Source organism: Humulus lupulus, chromosome X (assembly GCF_963169125.1).
Source record: "Humulus lupulus chromosome X, drHumLupu1.1, whole genome shotgun sequence".
In the NCBI taxonomy this organism is placed as follows: domain Eukaryota; kingdom Viridiplantae; phylum Streptophyta; class Magnoliopsida; order Rosales; family Cannabaceae; genus Humulus; species Humulus lupulus.
This window is the reverse complement of record NC_084802.1, coordinates 206,388,170-206,405,498: the sequence shown is the minus strand read 5'-3', so window position 1 is coordinate 206,405,498 and position 17,329 is coordinate 206,388,170. Positions and strand designations below refer to the sequence as shown.

Sequence of the window (17,329 nt, the reverse complement as noted above, 5' to 3'; positions counted from 1 at the left end):
AATTAAATTAGTCTCCAAACAAATTTTCATTTGCCAAATAGAACTATAGATTCAATTTAATTGGTAATTAGCTACAGTCCTTGTGGGAACGATCTCACTCACGTGCGTTATTACTTGGGAAACGATACGTATACTTGCGTGTTGAATTTTTGCAACAAGTTTTTGGCATCGTTGCCGGGGACTGCGTTAGCTAATATTGAAATAATTGAATTTTATTCTAATTTGGTATTTCTTTTCAATTTCCTTAATTCTGTCATTGTCTAAATTTTTCTCATCTTAGGTACAGGTAGTTTATGTGACGTCTAGGACTTGCTGCAAGAGTGCCTGTTGATCCTGAAATAGAGAAGACCTGTAGATTGAACAAAAAGAGCAAGAAATTGGAAAGAAGAGCTGAAACTGAAAGAAAGGTTGAAATAGAAATGGCGGATCCAATAAATGGTAATAATGGGGGTGCTGTTGAAGACCAAGCTAATGGCCAGAATCAACCAGCCAAAAGCTTGAGTGATTATGTATTGCCCACCATTGCAGGGGTTCAGTCTTGCATGAGACCACCCATTGTAGATGCCAACAATTTTGAGATAAAACCTGTCATTTTGCAAATGGTTCAATCCACTATTCAGTTTAGGGGATTACCAACTGAAGACCCAAACATGCTTCTTGCTAACTTTGTTGAGCTCTATCAGACATTCAAGATGAATGGAGTTAGTGATGATGCAAACATACTCAGATTATATCCATGTTCTCTAAGGGAGCGAGCCAAGAGTTGGTTGGTATCTTTGCCACCTAACTCAATCAATACATGGAATGATCTTGCACTGAAGTTTCTCTCCAAGTTCTTTCCCCCAGCTAAGGCAGCTATGCTGAGGGGGGAGATCAACAATTTCTACCAGCTGGATAATAAATCTTTATATGAGGCGTGGGAGAGATTTAAAGACCTGATAAGGAAGTGCCTGCATCATGTGATAGAGAGATGGATGTTAGTCCATAACTTTTATAATGGGTTGTGTGGTACCAACCGCACACTCATTGATGCAGTAGCTGGTGGGGTATTTATGAGGAAGAGCATCAATGAGGCGTATGATTTGTTAGAAGAAATGGCCATTAATAATCAATAGTGGCAAAGTGAGAGAGGTAACTCGAAGAAAGTGGCTGGTTTGCATGAGATTGATGCAATATCTAAGTTAACTGCTCAAGTTGAGGCTTTGACTAAACAGTTGCAAGGAAGCACAATGGCAACCCCCGTGATGCTCAGTCTGATGTTCTAAACCAATTCATGGCTGAGACTCGGTCTTCTATCAGAAACTTGGAGACTCAGATAGGGCAACTGGCTACTCTTATGACCAACCATGCTCAAGGTAATTTGCCCAGCACAACTGAGGTTGACCCAAAAGAGCAATGTCAAGCTATTACATTGAGAAGTGGAAAGAGGTACGACAGGCCAAGCTTAGAATAGTCAGTTGAAGACAAAGGTCAGGATCAATAGGCATAGGGCACATTGGATCAGAAGCAAGATGGGGACAAGGTTACTGAAGACCTACCAGTCAAGGAAGCTACACCGCCAGTCAATATTGATCATCATATGAAGGTTCCCTATCCTCAAAGGCTCTGCAAGAACAACTTAGATAAGCAGTTTTCGAAATTTTTGGAAGTATTCAAGAAACTGCATATCAACATTCCATTTGCGGAGGCTCTAGAGAAAATGCCCAGTTACGTGAAATTCATGAAAGACATCTTGTCTAAGAAGAGAAAAATAGGAGAATATGAAACTGTGGCATTAACTGAAGAGTGTAGCGCTATTCTGCAAAGGAAACTCCCTCAGAAGTTGAGAGATCCTGGGAGTTTTACTATACCTTGCACCATAGGAATATTGAGAGCATGAATGCTCTATGTGATTTGGGAGAAAGCATTAATCTGATGCCGCTTTCAGTTTTCAGAAGATTAAAGCTGGGGGAAGCAAGGCCTACCATGGTGACATTACAATTGGCAGACTGTTCATTAGCACATCCTCGAGGTATAATAGAAGATGTCCTAGTGAAAGTGGACAAGTTTATCTTTACAGCAAATTTTATTGTACTTGATATGGAGGAGGATACAAACGTTCCACTCATCCTGGGTAGACCATTCTTGGCAACAGGACAAGCTTTGATTGATGTGCAGAAAGGTGAGTTGAAGCCGAGAGTACAAGGTGAGGAAGTTGTTTTCAATGTACTCAGGGCTATGACTTACTCTGGGGCCAGTGATAGCTGTTTTCTGTGGATGTGGTAGAGAGTCTAGTGGATGAGAAGAAGGTAGTAGAAACCCTCTTCAGTTAAGTTTGATAGAGGAGGAAGTTACTAAACAAGATGGGAAGGAAGCCATGGTGTAATGCCCCAAAATCCCTAATGTGGTTTAATGGTTGGATTAGCAGGTCGGGAGGGCCATAATTGATTTATTATGCCATTAAACTATTATATGCATGTTTATGTGAATTATATTATAATATGATAATGCATGCATGTGGGTCCACATTTCATCACAGGGGTATTTTGGTAATTTGGCATGTTGAGGGCATAATTGTATATTTGTATGCATGTCGGTGATCTATTGTTGAGGCCACATTATAATGTGGATTTGTTCGAGCTATTCAGCATGAGGCGATCTTTGAGTATTAATTAGCGGTTTAGTCATAACGGGATTAAGTTCGAGGCTCGGGGTGAGTCTCAGGATATTTTGGTGATTAGAGCATTGTCGGGAATTATAGGGTAACGAGATATGAATTATTGGTATTTGAGAATAGCGAGAATTAGAGGGTGTTAATTATGATTAACGAAATAAGCGGGAAATGACGGTTCTACCCTTGGGAGCCTTTAGAAACCTTTATTTGACCTATGGGCATTTTAGTCTTTTCACCCCTAGGATTGGTATAAGCCATTGAAGGTTGTAGAACTTTCAAGAAACATAGTATCAAAACACCTCTCCCGTACACCATTTCTCCTCCTTCTTTCTTTCAATTTTTGACCTTAATTTGAAGAAACAAGCTATGACGAAATAGGCGGGAAATGACGATTTTACCCTTGGGAGCCTTTAGAAAACTTTAAATGACCTAGGGGCAAAAAGGTCATTTCACCTTAACATTGATATAAGCTATTGAAGGCTGTAGAAGTTGGCTAAAACAGAGCATAGAAAACATTCCTCCCGTACATCTTTTCTTCTCCTTTTTCCTTTGGATTTTTGAGTTGTTCTTAAAGATTCAAGCTAGGGAAGTGGATCTTGAGGGCTTAGGATTGTGTTCCACCATTGAAGAGGATCCTAAACTGAGCTTGAGGTAAGTTTCCAGCCATGAAAACTCTAGCTTTGCCCTATTTTTCGTTTGGTTTTCAGCTTAGTTGTCTAGATTGGTTAAAGGGAATTGATGGGAGTTTTTGGCTAAGGTTACTTGGGTTGTGATGCCTAGGAAATGTGTAGATGGTTTTTGGGCTCATTTGGAATTTAAAATGAGGTTTGGAAGCTTTTAGTTCAGGTTGGAAATGGTGGAGTCGAAGGGGGAAGTTTTAGGGCCATTTCTGGCTGTGTGTAGTGCTATAGTGCCCACAAGTGGGCGCTATATCGCTACTCAGGGAGGATTTCATGCTGACTTGTGCGTTGGGGTACTAGGGGGGTAGCGCTACAGCGCTACCCTACTTCATCAGATTTTGGTTTTGGGCATTTTTAAGGGTTTTTGGCTCGGGGTTTTAATCTTTAAGGCTCGGGATCGAATCTACTCACCGTTTGGGTACAATTCGGGGTCCCAGGAGTGAGGTTTAGGTTAATTGGTTATGATTAGGTAACCGCTAAGGAAATCAAAAGGTTGATCATTCTCCAGGGTCGTTCTGTTACTATTTCTCGCTCGAACTAGAGGTAAGAAAACTGCACCCCATATGTGACATGCATGATTATTATTGAGGCATGTTGAGTGTTTAGCAAATCTTTCTCACTTGTGCACGACACTGACTAAATAGTCAGAATTGGAAATGGTGTAGTATTAACTGTGAAGCTACGACTCACTGGTCAAGTTCGACAGTAGTACTGAGCACTGGTCACCTGGTATTGACTAATAAGTCAAGTGGTATTGACTAATAAGTCAAGAACGGTCTTAGCGTGTTTAACGCAAGCCAATAAAGATTAGATCTAATCGACATCTGCATTGAATGACTCAAATTAGCATTAATTCCAGACCGACCTCAAGTTTGATGAAAACTATAATCACTTGTCTAGCCTATGGTTAGTCACTTAGAGACAGGGCCAGAGAACCCAGGTGACTGCTTCGTCACATGGCTATGGGTGTTAAGCCCGAAGTGACTTACCCAACAGTCACTCATTTGATTGGAGCCAGGGCTAGAAGGTCCAGGTGACTGGATTGTCACATGGCTGTGGGTGCTGAGCCCCATAGTGACTTGCTTGTCAGTCACTCATTATGGTTAAAAGAACCTCAAGTGTTAAATCACTCATATGATTAGAGCAATACGCTCCTTCATGGTTAACGTAACCACAAAGTGATATTCACTCATCTGTTCAGGGCTTTAAGCTCTGTATGATTATCAAGATCATCATTTGATATTATATACATGCAATATTGAGTTTTCTTGTTGGGCTTTGGCTCATGGGTGCTATGTGGTGTAGGTAAAGGGAAAGAAAAACTCACCCATCCTTGAGTGGAGAGCTTAGGTGGTGATGCGTACATATGCGACCGCTTGACCACCACGGCCAAGGAGTTTCTCAGAGGAACTAGGGGGTTTACCCTTTTTTTTTGCCGCTTAGGTCGGCAGGTTGTAAATTTTAAACTGTAATGACCATTTTGGATTGTAAATAACTGTAAATGTTTTTATGGGCCCATGAGCAATCTTATGTTTTAAATAAAGTATATCCTTTCCTTTTGATTGGTTTTTCACCTTAACCTATTAATAACACCTAGATGCACGTTTATAACCAAAGAACTCGATTATCGAGTTAAACACGGTTCAAAGTTCACAGTAATTTTCTTGGAGTAACCAGGGTGTTACATTTAGTTATCACTACCTAACTGGCCGCATTGATTATTGCATCAAGGTAAAAGTTGAAAGTATGCTTCCAAGATAGGTAGATTCAGTAGCTGGCCAGGAAGATCAGGGCCAGAATGACAGACAGGGTCAGACTCCTTAGCCAGCTTCTGAAAAAATGGCAGCAGTTGCTTGTTGATTTGCAAGCCATGGTAATGAGACAGGAAGAAGAAATACGCCTCCTGAGACAATAGGAGGTTCCTACAGGTAACATTTTACCAGAGGCACCACCTGTGACGGTGCCAACAGTTGAGCACCCACCAGAGGTTGGGAATAAATGGGAACCTCTTTATGAAAGGTTCAGGAAATAACACCCTCCAGTTTTTTAGGGTAGTGTAGATCCAGCCAAGGCTGAGCAGTGGATGAGCATGGTTACCATCATCCTAGACTTTATGAGGGTGTTTGGTAATGAGAGGGTGGCTTGTGCAATATATATGTTTCGGGAGGATGCTTGAATTTGGTGGGAAGTGATATCCTAGACCAGAAATGTTAATGCCCTGAGTTGGGAAGAGTTTCAGACTATGTTCAATGAAAAGTACTATAATGATGCTATCATGGCTGGAAAAGCTAAAGAGTTCAGCAATCCATTTCAGAGAAGTTTGTCAGTGACTGAATATTCTTTAAAGTTTGACAGAATAGCAAAGTTTGTAGGGGAACTGGTGCCCACTGATGGAACCAGAAGAGAGAGGTTTCTTCAGGGGCTACAGCCTAGGATAGTCCGTGATGTTCGTATTACCATTGTGCCTGGAGTGACTACTTATGCACAGGGGGTTGAGAAGGTGCTCACAGTTGAGAGCGCAGAGGACAAGATCTGGCGGGATAACGCAGCCAGAAGAGACTTTAGGAGGGTGGGACCTCCATTTATGGATTCAAGTAGGGCCGGAGGCCCCAGTGGCTCCTGATGCCTTCCCAGCTCCAGGCCCTAAAAGGAGACCACGTGCTATTACAATGGGCCGCCAGGGTGACAGTGAGGTCTAAAGGACTTTTCCTAAGTGCCCTAGATGCAAGAGGTGCCATTTAGGAGAGTGTCGAGCAAGAGCCTGCTTTTTATGTGGGGTAGCAGGACATTTGAGAAAGGATTGCCCAAGAGCAAGAAAGGAAGAACCAAGAAAGGAGGACAGCTTGACCCTAACTCGAGTGTTTGCGTTAACACAGGCAGAAGCTGAGGCTTGTCCCTCAATAGTTACAGGTCATCTTTTTAGTGCTGGAACCCCTTATATTGTTTTGATTGATTCTGGGGCTACGCATTCTTTTGTTGTTAGTAGAATTATTGATAGACTGTGTAGATCATGTGATTATTATGCTGTGGGGTTCAGGACCTTATTACCCACTTGGGAGTTAGTAGTAACCAGAAGATGGGTCAAATCATTGCCAGTGATAGTGGAGGGCAGAGAGTTATCGGTTGATTTGATAGAGTTGGTTATGACTGACTTTGACACAATCTTGGGTATGGATTGGTTGGTGAAGTATGGAGCAACCACGGATTGCAGAAGGAAAATGGTAACCTTTGAGCCTGAAGGTGAGGACCCTTTTGTGTTATGGACCCCATATATATGTAGTATGATTAATGATATTGCATATTAATGTTTCTTGTATGGATGTATTCTTGAACATATAAACTGTTTATATGAGAGATGGAAAAAAATTTGTTGTTTATAAACTGAGCCCACCATGCCAATTCGTTGTGCACTCTGATTGTTTTTCCAACAGGAGCGCCGCGACCCGTGTCCCCAGAAGAAAGCCCCAAGGCTCTCTGACTTGTAGCCCTCCATGGCCCCAAGGGGCTGGGCAGCGACTCAAATAGAGAATAATGGCCAAAACAAGCTTGGGAACCCAAACTTGAGGACTTGGGAAGGATTCTACTACTCGGTTTAGTAGAATTCGAGGTCCCAGAGGCTAGAATACTATTCTAAAGTTCTTAATTGGTTTAGGGCGTGATGGAAGTTTATTATTATTGCGTTGTGACTAGGCTTTATTGCCAAGACTCGAGATTAGGGGATCGTGCTCGGGATCACACTAGACAGTTTGCTCGGGACACAGGTAAGAAAACTATTTGTGCCCGTAGAGCAGGGCATGGCCCGATTAGTTATTATGCTATGTTTGCATAGTTATGATTGATCGGCGAAGGTCGGGATCGACGAAGGTTGGGAACAACGATAAGCATGCTGAATGCAGGTCGAACAGTAACAAGCTTGCTGAATGCAAGCCACCATGGCATGGCCATCTAGGGTGTTGTACTAACCCATTCGGTGAAGACCATGAACCCAATGCCTGGTAAAGCACCTAGGTCGGTATAGGTCGTTATGTGAATAGTATGTTCTCTGTTTAAAGTTGTGCATTTACTGAATTGAATTGTCATATGCTATGTGTGAAGTTTTCTTGCTGGGCCTTGCCTCACGGGTGCTCTATGGTGCAGGTAAGGGCAAAGGAAAAGCCGACTAAGCATGAGTTAGAGGGCATGGAGCGGCGTATACATGTTCGGCCTACCTGGGTTGCACCGCGGCCCGACCCTGCTTCAGGAAACCGCCTAGACTCCTACGAACCCAGCTTTCTCTTATCCAATTCTTCCCAAAACTCACCCCAAAACCGTACCAAACCCACTATTCAATCTCAAAACATCCCCAGAACGTCCCAGGCAAAAAACTCACAATCAGATGGATTACAAACTCACCAAACCATAAAATCCAAATCAAAACTTATGGAAACAGAAACTCAAAAACTTAAAGCTTAAATTACCTCTGATTAAGTTATTTTCTAGCTAAATCCTCCCGCAATCAAGCTAATCTTCCCTAGAATCGTTATGACTCTAACCTCGCTTGAATCCGAGCTCTAAAACTCGAGTTTCGTTCGAAAATGCTAACGAGAGTCAAATGAGAGAACGGGACAGAGAACGAGAATGTTGAACATGTTTTCTATTTCTGTCAGGTTACTTCGAGCTCAAATAACCTTAAGCAAAACCCAAGGTTCGGGGTACCCAAAAACATCCCTGAGGGTAAAATAATCAAAATTCCTAGAACTCCCTCCTAAGCTCACTAACTCTGAATATATCCTCAAATATTTATTCCAATTACCCAATATCCCGGTAATGTGCTAAATACCCAAAATACCCCTTGACTCACCCCGAGTCAAGTATTGGTCCCGTTGTGACTTTCCCACTAACTTGCTTCCTAGGATCGCCTTGTGTCAAGTAACCCAAGTATATCCACATAATAATGTGGTCCCACACATATATCACATATATGCTAAATATATTCACAATGGGCCAAATTACGAAAATTGCCCTTCTGATAAGAAACGGGCCCACATATTTAATACACCTAAGCATGCATATCTAGTCATATTATAATATAACTCACATAATCATACAATGATACACATATATATCACATGAACACATAATTTCCATAATTTGCCATTCTGGCTCCCTAATCAAGACCCTAAGCCTTGTTAGGTAGTTTGGGATGCTACAGTTTAAGTTTTTGGCTAGGGTTTAAACTTTAGTTTTGATTTTGAATTTTGGTAAGGATTTCATTTAGTTTTTTTGGGGTGTTTATGTTGCTAATGTTGTGTTATTGAGATTCCTAGACTCAATTGGGACTTTGGCACAACGTTGGGTTTGGAGAGATTTTGGCTTGGAGAAAACGCAGGAAAAACCCAGAATATATGGGTTCGCGGGGTCGTGCAGTGGTGCTGTTCTTGGAGTGTCGTGGCCCAAATGAACTTAGGGGCTAGGGGTGGTTCTCTGAACTGCCTTAGCGCCGCGGTGCTGGGTGGGTTATGTCGTGGTGCGTGTCTAGGGAATTAAGGAAAATTTCACTCTAACTTGTAGAGGGTCGCGACGCTTGTGGGGGCACCGCGACTCAAATTGAGGATTTTGGCCAAATGGGGTTTTTAAGCTCAGAAACTCAAACCTAATGGCTTGGGAAGGGTTCTACTACCCAGTTTAGTAAAATTCAAAATCACGGAGGCTAACAATTAACCCTGAAGATTTTAAATAGTCTAGTGCTTGATGGTTGTCCATTATTGTGTTGTGACTAGGTTATACCGTTAGGGCTCGGGAGTAAGGATCGCCATACGCCATCTGCTCGGGACTCGAGGTAAGAAAACTGTACCCTAGTTGTAATCGGGGCTTGGGCCCCTATTAATGAATATGATTACAATTATGCCTGTGATTACATAATTAGGCATGCTTGTATACGCTGTATCTGATTGTGTGATAGGAAAACTGTATGTTTGATTATATAAGATCCGAAAACTCAGCCTAAGAGAGCCAAGGTCGGCAATAAGATCTAAAAACTCGGCCTAAGAGAGTTGGGTCAGAAAAAAGATCTAAAAGCTCGGCCTAAGAGAGCCGGGGTCGACAACAAGCGTGTGAAACGTAGGCCATTTTGGCTAGGAACCTGGGAGTGCAATATGCACTTGTGTGGTCCGAACGCCACCTAAATAATTAGAAGTTCAGTCTGCACTTGTCTAACTCATTGGTTGGTTAAATTGGACTATGTGTTTGATTGAGTAGGGTTATTAATGCTAAGATTGATATTTTGTTTCTTATTTGAATCTATTGATTTAAGTTTTCTTGTTGAGCCTTGGCTCACAGGTGCTATGTAGTGTAGGTAAGGGCAAGAGAAAGTTGGACCAGGCATGAGTTAGAGAGCTTTAAGGGTGGTGTGTACATATGCAGCCTTCTCGACCACCACGACCGGGATTTCTTGGGAGGAACTAGTGTTGAACCCTGTATTGTCGCTTAGGATGGATAGTTTATATTTTATTTGTCTTTTATTAGTTTGTAAACATTGTTTGGGATATTGTGTATAAACTAAACACTTTTAATGAAAAATGATTACTTCTTTGACCAAATTTTTTAATACCTACCCTTGGTTTAGTTTTTAATTACACATTTAAGTCCAAATGACTTGTTTAGTGAGTTAAGCACCATTTTAAACACATATTGTAATGGTCTTGGCTAACCAAGACATTACACTGCTTTACCAGGCGCCTCAGTATGTTATCATGGATAATAGACTGTATACATTAAAGTTACTTTCAAGGACATTGAGCCTGGAAGACAACACTAAATGTCCTAAGCGTTGAGCACTAAGACAAAACCCTACAGTGCAACAGACCTCCTGAATGCCCGAGTCGTTGAAACTCGAAGGTGTAGGATAGTCAAGTGCCCTCACTTGACCCCGCATCAAAGTTACACTTAGGACCATGTGTAACGACCCAGATTTTCAAGACTCGATGATGCTAAAATATAAATGTTTTCATTTAACAAAATGTCTCAAAAACCCATAGAAAAAAAACTTTTTAAAAAGTCGTATGGCCATACTTAACATTTAGTTACAAACATGTTTTATAAAGAGTAGAGTGAGCCTAGTTTAGGAAAATTACACAACATTTCCAAAAATAAAACGGCTTCCCAAAAGGTCGGTCCACATGTACATTTGCAAGGAAGACTCCAGCGCTCACTGCTCTGCCTTGCCCTTGCACTTACCTACAACATGAAACAACTAGGTAAGCGAAAACGCTTAGTAAGATAAACTTTCAAACAAAGCATATAGAGAATTAGGGTGCCGGACCCATCCGGACCCTACACAATCAATTTCAAGAACGCTAAAGCGTCCTGGCAAACTTATGGTCATGCCTGATAACCAAGGATAAATTAATTCATAACTAGATAAAAATCCTGCACTCAGAAAAATCCCAGAACAAGCAGATATATTATATCGCAGCTATATCTTATCAACAATTATATCCCTGCACTCAGAAAATCCCAGAGCAAGCAGATATATTATATCACAACTATATCTTATCAACAATTATATCCCTGCACTCAGAAAATCCCAGAGCAAGCAGATATATTATATCACAACATAATTCGAGACCAACGCTCGACAATTTCCAACAATTCATGCGTAACGCGCCCTCCAACATAATTGCTAATCTGTAAAAGAGAACTGAGTCCCCACACTAAGATCTAGCCAATAAATATTCTCATCAATGGTAACTATCGTGTTACCTAGGGCATCGTTACTTATACAAGAGTGTAATCCAATTTACACGGTTTTACGGAGACTTCTATGTTAATCAGTGGTGATGGTGAGCAGTTGCCCCTAGGGTGTTCAGCCTCACTCAATCTTGGCAACCCCTAGTATCTCTAGGCACTCTCACTGAATGGCCAATATTCACGGCTGCTATCCGGGAATAACTTATCAGAGCACTTGCTCGGATTCTAACCGTCCAATGATTAAGTAAGCATGAGGGCCCCTAGGTCCCATTTATCTTGGCGCCCCTAGGTTTAACCAGCTTATCCTCATCTCCTGGCCACTCGTCGCGGCAATGAACCGGACATAAATAAAATCAAGCAGTGTGACGGGGATCAACCATCTAGGATATGACGGACATCTACCATTCATATTTTCTAAATCAGCACTCACTAGACTAACGTCTCTAAGCAACATTCTATGACAGCCTATATATGTGCATGTATCCTTATACTAACATACAAGACAATAATCATTTCATGTTGCAGCCATACAATATAAGTTGACTTACTTGGAGTCCTTAGCGCTCAGCAGGTTTTCACCCTCCAACGTTCAGTCCAATTACGCTTAGCCAATACTGTAGTTATCCATACATTATACTCGGATTAATTATGGCACTCATAATTCATTATTATTATTTTGGGCAGTTTGGTCATTTTAATAAAAGTCATTTGTAAGGATTTATAATCCTTATTTGGTTTTAAACCTATTAAGGAAAGTCATACAAAATATTCGAGACTAAACCCTAAGTCTCGGGGAGGCCTTTCCTAAGGTCTCGATACCTAGGCTCGGGTATCACAATGGTATTTTCCCACAATCCGCTAAAAATCTTATTCTTTCAAGATATCGCTATTAACCCGCACTTTCGACTAGTCGGTTAAAATATGTAAGATTTTAGCCGGTATTATATCCAGAAAATACTAATAAATTCCTTAATTATTTTTAAAGAAAATAAACTCTTAAATTTTCCTTTTATTTTTCTTAAGGTTTTAATATCTAAAAATCGTTCTAAGAAAATTGACTAATTTGTCTTAATTAGGAAAACCGTTAAAAATTTCCCATCTTGACTAATTAATTTTCCAAAATCAATTAATCAATTTTACTTACTAGAAAAATAATTCATTTAATTATTTTCTCAAATATATAGGGTTTTAAACCCTCTTTTAATTTATTAACTATTAATAAATTAAATCTCTTATTTTTAGAAAGAATAAAAACTCTTTAATAAAAATAATTCATTTAAACTCAAAGGGGTAATTTTAGTGAAAATATGATTTCAAGACTTACCAATTTATATCTTGAAATAAGCAAAATTTTACTTTTTACCTTATGTTCCAAAATCTCATTTTTACACTAAGTGTGAAAAGCCTATTTTTCACATTTTTAACTACATACTTCGTTAGCTCATAACTTGAAATTTACTTACCCAATTGTTACCAAAATTTCCAAATTCCATTTTTGTTATGCCATTTAGGTCTTTGTAAAATCTTAGGTCAAAATGAGCATTTTTTATTGGTGAAATCATTTTCCAACAATGAGGTCAAAATGACCTTATTTTCAAGTCCTTATTTTTTTCCAAACTTTGACAGTTAATAACTTTCAAACCGTTCAATATTTTCTTACCAAATTTTACAGTGGAATAATAGGTTATGCCAGAAATATGTCCACAAAATTTTAGAAAAAACTGGGTTCATTCTCCCTATACAGTGGCTGTCCAAACTTGGTTCCGAAAATAAGAATACGAAAAAACAGTTTTTTTACCTAAACTTTGAAATAGAATAACTTACTCATTTCTAAACATTTTTTAGTGTTTCAAAAGCTCAATTTTATGTACTCAATCTCAACAACATCACAGTACAATTTAATTTTACAAAAACAATATACAGTGGCTGCTTGACCCCTTGGAAGTCACAGCTCAAAACATGTTTTTTTTTAGGGTATCCTACAAAACCCTTGGGGGTTTTGGTTCCCATTTTCAAAAATCAATACACATGCATCATAAAAATTATTAAACAACTACCATAACCTTATTACATCACCAACAAGAAACTTTAAGCATTAAATATACAAAATAATGCTTAAAACTAAAAACCCTACAACAAAATCATCAAAAGTAAACTTTTTACCTCTTTGGTGTTCTTGCTTAAGGTTTGGACCTTCCTATAAGCTTTGACTCCTTCAAAACCTTTCAAAAACCCTAACCAAGTTCCCCCAACAACTTAGTTAATTAGCCATTTGAAACTCTATGCTTAAAACTTTACAAAAGCCTAGATTAGTGAAACTTTACCTTAGGGAAAAATACTTCCTAGACCAAGACTTAGCCTCCAAGTTTCCTTGGTGTTCTTGAGGTTGAATATTGAGATAACACTTTGAGAGGTCTTCAAAAATCAGATGAGTGAATGAGAGAGAGTGGTGTGGTCGGTTGGGGAGGGTTGGAAGAGTTTATACTATCTAATTTACCCTAAAAACACTCAAGTGTTTTACTCCCACTTACCCACTTGACAATATCCCAAACCTTTAAATAAATGGGATTTAAACTCAATTAGTTAATAAATGGGGTTTCAAAACATCACTTGGCCGGCCACCCCTTGCTATATATATGATCATTTCTTTTTTTCTTTTTTTTTATAAAGGTTAATAAATGTTTCATAAGAAGAAAAATCCAAATTGGTTTTTGACACCTTTTTCACTCTTATTAAGTTTTAATCACCAAACTTAACATTAATTAATTAAATTAAATGTCTCTCACATTTAATTTAATTAATCACATAATAAAATTTAACCTAAGGTCCATTCATGGAATGAAATTCCCCATTTCGGCAAAATTAGGCATTTAACACAAAATGCCTTAAAATTTCCATTTTCCTTTAGGTTTATTATTTTTGACCAAACTTTAACTTTTATGAATGTATTTTATGCCCAAAATATAATTTCCATGATTTTTCATTTTATTTTCCGAGATTTTTACTCGATCAGGGTTTTTGTGTCGGTCCAGGACCGAAAGTCTTATCTTGACTTTTAAAATCACAAAATTCATATTTTGGCTAGCAATAACTCATGGAATACTTACAAACAAAATATAATATTATTTAAAATAATATTCTTAACCCGGGGGAAAAATCCCGACCCGTGTCGTTTAAAGGTACCCGAAAACGTAGGACGTTACACCATGAGCCTAAGAAAAAACACTAAATGAACAAGCGTCTAGGCACTTGTAGGAAGATCCTCAAGCTCTAAGTACCGCAGGTTGGCCCTTAACTTAGTTGTTGGAACTCGGGGACGTAGGGCAGCGTCAAGTGTACCATTTGACCTCACGTTAAAGTTACTCTCGAGGACCGCAAGCCTACAGAGCAGCACAAAATGCCTAAAAATTGTCTAAGTACTAAGAGAAGTCAATAATGACTCGAGTCTTCAAGACTCGAGCACAAGACCTAAGTCTTCGACTTGGAACTCTAGTGAGTTACGTTACGTTGAGTTAAAAGAAAAACATTGTAATAGTGGTACCAAACTTAAAGTACAAAAGTTAATGCTAAGGGGCTCAAGCTTAAATTGTTTATGACACCCAGGCTTAAATAAGAGAGTCACGCCAAATGGCATTTCGGGACCTTCTCCACCAGGTCAATGATTGGGTCCACTTATGGAGCCTTCCCGGCCTCGCGATGCATAGTCTGAGCCACCTTCGTAGTTTGGGTTGCCTGTAGACGTTCTTCGAAGAGGAGTTTTTACTTCTCGGGCTCTCTCGTGAAGTCCAAGCTCATCTTCGAATTATGAAACCAGGGCATGTAAAAGGTGTCCTCAGCAATTGTCTCAACTTCCTGCTTGAATTTGTCCACCTAATGGTGAGAGGACTTATTCATCTCCATAGCTTGGATGGCCTTTCTCTTGCCAAGCTCGGCTCTGCTGTTGGCTTCCTTGAGTTGCTCCTAAAGCTGGGAAATCTCTCAGATTCCCCGAGAAACCTCCGTCGTTGCCTTCTTAGCATCCTTCTTGGCCTTTTGCAGCTCTTCAGTAGTCTTAAGGGCGGCCTCCTCAAGCTCTAGATAGTGTTTTTGCTCGGCTTCCAAGGCAGCCTGAAGGCGAGTGAGCTCTTCTAGAGGGGCTCGATTCTTTTCCTTGAGAACCGCTATCTTGTCGTGGGCCTACTGGAGTTCATATGAATTCTCCATAATGATATCGCCTAAGCGTTGACAAGCCAAGCATACTGCATAAAAAGAAAAATTAATTCAAGTATTGTGGCAGGTAAGTAAAGTAAGATCCTAAGAAGTGGTGACTTACCTGGACAGTGGCATAGCGACATGAAGCAATGAGAGAGGCCTTGTTGTTATCACCCAGCTCGACAAAGCTATGGGTGGTCAACTTGCACATGATGGAGCTAACCCCCTAGAGGAGCTAGGCTGCGAGAGGGGAAACAACTTCCCCTAGCTTGGTGGAGAAAAGAGTCTCTAGCTCAGCCTGACTTATCGGAGGAACGATTGGTCGCTCTCTCGAAGGCTTCAGTTTGCGTAGGGCCTCCACAATATCATGAAGGAGTCTGTTACCCTTTGCAACCCTCGCATCAAAATGCTGGAGCATTACCTGGTATTGCTCCAGCAGGTACCCCTCATATCTTTAAGGGTATACAGGGAATCGGGACGAGAAGCCAACTTGTAACGCCCTGGTGAGCCAAGACAGTTACACTGTGAATTTTAAATAGTGCTTGACTCGTAAAATGAGTCATTAGGCCATAAATGTGCATCTAAATTTGATTAAAGGTCCAAGGTTAAAAATTTCGGTTAAAAGGAATGGATGTTTTGTTAAAACATTAAACTGTACATGGGATCCCACATTAAATGTTTACAAAGTTGTTTACAGTTCCAAAATGGTCATTACAACTCAAAAGTTACAACCTGCCGACCTAAGCGGAAAAAATAGGGTTAAACCCTAGTTCCTCTGAGAAACCTTGGTTGTGGTGGTCAAGCGGCCGCATACATACACATCGCCACCTAAGCTCTCCAACTCATGGCTGGTCTAGCTTTTCTTTTCCTTTACCTGCACCATATAGCACCCGTGAGCCAAGTCTCAGCAAGAAAATTTTAATATTCTCATAAGCAATGATTAACGTATTTCTAAATCATAATAAACATGCCCAACAGTAATAACCCTACTCATGCATGCATACCATTCATATAAATGACTACAGTGTCATATGGGACCAAATGCCCTAAATAAATGATTAACTGAATCATATTGGGGCCTATTGCCCAAGTGCATGACTAATAAGTCACTCTGGGACTCAGCGCCCTAGGATCTAGGACAAATAATTCACCCCGCGGCTCATTACCCTATCCTCTGTATAACCAGCCTTGGAGCTGGCCCAACGTACCTAGCGCTTTGGTTTTTCTACGACCATTGGGTCGGACAGGCGTATAATGCTCTCCTGATTAGGTCTAACATATCGACTAGCGCTCAGCATGCTATTTCCGCCTTTGACTCATAATTCAATGCTTTACAACCAGCGTTCAATGCGCTATTGCCGCCCTTGACTCATAAGTCAATGGTTTACGACCAGCGCTCAGCGCTATTGTCGTCCTTGACTAATAAGTCAATGCTTTACTCAAGTAAATAAGGTTAACAAACATTCATCATATAACAAATATCCATATACAAAACATTCAACATGTTTTAATCAATCATTCACATGCATAATCATAATCATGCGCATTTGCAAGGGCCAATGCCCAATCAAGACTATATTCAACATTCGGGCTAAGCCCTAATCATTTACATCACATAATGGGTGCAGTTTTCTTACCTCAGGTCCGAGTATATAATTAATTCAGAATGACCCTCGAGCACGATCCTGATATTGAGCCCCTAGCAGTAACCTAGCCATAACCAAATATAGAATCCCGTAAAAAAATGAGCAAATAAAGGCTTCCGACCGAGTCCTAGCCTCCGAGACATCGAATTCTACTAAACTGGGTAGTAGAATCGATCCTGAACCTTTAGGTTTGAAATCCTATCATTAAAACCTAAGATCGCCAAAAATGTCCAGGCGGGCCGCGACTTGCCTCTAAGGGTCGCGGCGCACCTCCCAGATAGACAGCCCCATTGTCTGGGTCCAAGGGCGGGCCGCGACTTGCCCTTGAGGGTCGCGACATGCCACCAAGACAGAGCCCCCACCTAGGCCCTGAGGTTCGCACGGACCGCGGCGTGACCCTGTGAACCCAGCCATCCCTATTTACCTCAGCC

At 40.4% G+C, this 17,329-nt stretch overlaps 1 non-coding gene across 1 annotated transcript; it reads right to left on the bottom strand.

The window, feature by feature from the left end:
• Positions 1-857: 857 nt before the first annotated feature.
• Positions 858-964, bottom strand: LOC133807489 (small nucleolar RNA R71). The gene has a single exon (XR_009879401.1). It is a non-coding gene; the product is annotated as a small nucleolar RNA R71 (small nucleolar RNA).
• Positions 965-17,329: the final 16,365 nt, after the last annotated feature.